The 4,292-nt window shown below is 49.7% G+C and overlaps 1 pseudogene; it reads right to left on the bottom strand.

Moving 5' to 3' along the window:
• Positions 1 to 1,926: 1,926 nt before the first annotated feature.
• LOC107514749 lies at positions 1,927 to 3,860 on the bottom strand (annotated as a pseudogene).
• Positions 3,861 to 4,292: the final 432 nt, after the last annotated feature.

The raw sequence follows: 4,292 nt of genomic DNA, 5'->3' as shown, positions 1-4,292 counted from the left end.
TAGTTTTAAAGATAACGGAACAAGGAACTGGCTGCGCGAAAATGCAAATATTATGAAACCATAGTCGCCAAAGCCCCGATCCCGCAGCCACGCAGACGCTGAGGAGCAGCTAAGCAGGGACGGTGGGGCTTGGAAGCGCCCAGAAGCGCCCTAGCCGAGCGCGCCCCGCCTGCCGGAGTCTGGCTGGGCTGCACGGGGGTCTCCCTACTCCCTGCATCCTTCCAGTTTTGAGCGTAGCGCAGATTCTCAAACTGGATCCCGATGTCTTCTTGGCGTTTAACTCCACGTAAATCCGCAAGCCTGGCTCGGCCCCGTGACTCTGCTCTTATCAGCTCTGCACTTGACTTTCCGTTGCTGCTTCTCCGATGTGGGTTTCACGGCAGCCCGTAGTCCAGTCGTGGGCACTACCTGGTAGAGTCTAGTGAGGACTTGACCTGGGCTTTTAGAAGTGTTCTTAGCAATTACATGCCCTGCTGTCGGCCAGTCCTTTTGGGGGCTATGTGGGGATATAGCCATGCGATACGAAAAGCAAACTGAATACTCGGCATGCAGTAAGAGTTTCATTTTTAAGCAAGTAAAACCGAGAACGAAAGATGATACGATGTATTTGGAGACATGCATGATCTATACTTATACCCTCCCTGGTGTCTATACTTCTGACATTGACGTTTGCTCACCCCTGGCAATAAAATATCAGCGCTGTCCTTACACCGGCAGCTGGCAGGAGTGACCTGGGGTGGAGGAGGTGGTTCCGGCCTCAGGCCCCACACAATGGGGGTGTCCGTTTAGCAGGAAAGAGGAGGGGGAAGAGGAGGGAAGGCATGGTGTGGGTAGAACCCACAGGCACAGGACCAGAGATCTTGGACCTGGGGTCCTCCATCTCCTCAGTGACCGGGTGTGCCGAGAAGGCCCTGAATGCACTTGCCGCTGTGACCGCGACACTGGACACCTTTTCCGGGGGCGATGTGGAAAGGGGTCCAATATTGTGCAGTGTTTTCAAATAACTACCTAACTCTGTCTTCTAAAATTTGGTGCCCTGGGTTACACCCAAGTCCCTACCTTCTGTTAGGGGTCTGGGGGAGAGATGGGGCTTTTGCTGTCCTTAGGTTCGCTTCAGGGGAGGGAGAGATGCTTGTGGCTCTTTTTCTGCCATTAGGAGAGGTCGTGACTCCCTCTAAGGACACGACCACCCCTGATACCAGCGTCTGCCCGGGGAATCCTCGGTGTTGAAAGGTGAGCAAACGATGAGAACGCAGATGTCTTAGAAATGCTGACTCATCCATTTCGTGGGGTCTGAGTTCTCAGGCTTAGTTAGACCTCACAGCACGCGTGGCTCGTCTGAGACTTTAAGAGGAGAAATAAAAGGTGTTACCTAATTAGCCAGCGCCCGCCAGTCTTAGGCATCTGCTCTCGCATGCTAGTTACTAACAGATGCCGGCTCTTACGCCACAAGCTTGGCTTAATTAGCCATTGGAATTGCAGCTGAATCAAGGCGGCCACTTAATTGTGAGGTTAACTGAGCGCAATGAAACCGAGGTTTCTGACAAAAGCTGAAAATTATTGATAAAAGAAAGCTAGGTGTAAGAGCCTCCACGGGCAATGGACTGAAATTAAATCAACTTTGAATTCAACACTAGTATCCACCTCTTCTTCTTTTTTCTCTGTTTAAAATTGTTAACATTTTTTTGTAGTAATACGGTATGAATTTTTAACATAACCATGTGAATTTTTCATTAAAATCATTTCCTATTTAAGCATGTCCAAAGTTATAAAAATCTCTTTTAAAGTAACCTGTGCTGAATTAACCCAAAAGTAATCGTGGCACTTTAGATAAGACATTTCTATGCTACTGCAGATTTTAAGTACGTGAGCTACACAGCCTGATCGATAGCAGGTTATTGGAATAAAAGTAAAGCACGCCTTTCTTTAAGGGGCGTGTCGCGTGGGATCACAGGGGGACATTGAGATCCGATGAGTATTATACAGTCCCCCTCAAAACGGCAGATTCACTCGTCCGGACCCCGTGCCTCCACCAGCATGAGGAGGGGCTCCCAGGTGGAAGCAATCGATGTACGCCTGAAGGTTCCCCAAACTGACTCCGTGATGTAAAGCTCCAGCGCGTGCAGCTGAGAGTCATGTAACCTTTAGGCTCCTCCTGAGGGCGTTTCTCCTCTCATGAACAGGTCATGTGTTTGACTCTTGAGGATTTCTTGGGCCAGGCATGGTAGAGGAAGGTCCTGCAGCCAGTGGCTATTTATCAAGAGCGTAAAAATCTGCGTTGTACTTTTTCGTTACCAAACGACTCACCGGTTTTCATTCGTTGTACTCAGATCTTCCTTCGCTCCCATGTCAAGTCCGGCTTCCTTAGGCACAGCCAACACTTTGCAACACTCTGGTCTTAACGTTGGCTCCAAAAAGTTGAATGACTCACGTGGGAATTGTTTATTCACCACCCGAGTTTCAGTTTGAAGCCCGTCTTGAAGTCCATAGGATGTTTGTACTAAGATGTCAGCAATATCTTTCACAACTTCATGGTAATAGTAATTAGAAGCCATTTCAATGCCCAAACCAACAAATTCAGTGAGATGTCTGTGGATACTAGAGTCTTCATCTCTGAATACTGGTCCAAGACAGAAAACCGTCTCAAAATCAGCACAAATACACATTTGCTTGTACAGCTGTGGGGACTGAGCCAGATTTGTATTATTAAAAAATATATATGGCACAGTAAATACATTGGCGTCCCTTTCACTGGCAGCCGAGATAATTTTAGGAGTTTGGATCTCCACAAAACCCATGTCAATTAAAGTTTCCTGGACGAGATGGCAGGTTCCAGACAGGACAGGAAGGACCGACTGCCTGACTAGTCGATGTCCTAAGACCAATGACTCCACCGCCTAATCCCGCATCCTGGTTGACAGCACGTGCTCCTTCCTCCTCGCCCTCCACCTCAGGCCCCATGGCGTCCCCCAGCTGCAGGGGCGAATGGGGGTTCAGCCCAACGGATCTCATGAATCTTCGAACGTGTAACTCTACGGTTTCCAATTTCCTGCTTCACTTTTCTCATGACAGCTTCTTCAGCTATGATCGTCTCTCTGAGGATGCGGCGCCGGAGCCAGCCGGCTAAAGTCGATCAGTACCCGAAAGAGGGGGACGAAGCCTAAGAAAAAAGAAGATAGGAAAGCGCTTCGGGAGGGCATACAGTCACTGCTGCAGCCCCGAGTTTACTTAGCACAGCCTTTATATAAGTTTTTGGATACAATAGCAGAGTACGATAGCAAAGCACAGAGTACAATACCATAGGAATGCTTGCATTTACATAAGTTCCTATATATCCTTCCCTCAGGGTACAAACATCCTTTTCTGGGCTGTAAAACATTCCACTATCTTAAGAGGATTTCTTTAGGAGGCAAACCTCCCCTCCAGGGTCAGTAACGTTTAACTCCACACCCTGCTTCCTAGAACCTTTGTTTAAGCAGCCTCAGCAGCAGCAGCTGCGGCATGGCTATCAGCTACGTGACTTCTTCAGTGTCTCTTAATGGCTCCCGACAATGCGGTAGCAAATTTAACCATCCGCTTGTGTGCGTGGTCCCTCACTGCCTCAGGAGCCCGGGCACTAAACCGCGGCTCACGCAGAATCGACGAGCACTGCCCCCTTCGGCTCTGCCTGCGTGAACCTGCAAAGGACTTCATCAGCTTTTCATTCTGTCAGGTCGAACCAGAACTCTGCCTGGTCGTCCTCGTGACCGTGACCGTGACCATACCATTGAAGATAATCCACATCTTTCTCTAGCATCATCTTCTGCCACATCCGTGATCTCCCAGGGCTTCTCCTGTGTCTTGCAGCTGGTGTCGGGCATCAGGACAATGGGATGGGGCAGCGGTCACCACCCTCCCTGCAGGCTTCTGTAGGGCAGGCCCTCTGTTCCCCCTTCTTGACCGTATAATCACTCACCATAAATCACACTGACGGCTCGCATACAGACTTGCGGTGGGGGTCCCACTAGGCAGAAAGCATGGCTCCCTCAGTAAGAGGCTGAAACAGAGGCGATGTGTCTCTCTAATGAGAGAGAGGCACCAGGAAAGCCTGAGATCAGAAGGCTTACAGAATCCTTTCAGAGCAGCTGGAGGAGGAGAAAAAGGCCTGTTGTGGGTTGAATTGTGTCCCAAATCCATACGTCGAAGTCCCGACCCCTGACATCTCAGTCTGTGACCTTATTTGGAAACAGGGTCGCTGCAGGTGCAGTTAAGATGAGGCCGTGCTGGAGTAGAGCGGGCTCCACTCCAAGGTG

The sequence above is a fragment of the Rousettus aegyptiacus genome, unplaced genomic scaffold (assembly GCF_014176215.1).
Source record: "Rousettus aegyptiacus isolate mRouAeg1 unplaced genomic scaffold, mRouAeg1.p scaffold_m13_p_1, whole genome shotgun sequence".
NCBI classification, from domain to species: Eukaryota; Metazoa; Chordata; class Mammalia; order Chiroptera; family Pteropodidae; genus Rousettus; species Rousettus aegyptiacus.
This window is presented reverse-complemented; position numbering and strand designations above follow the sequence as displayed.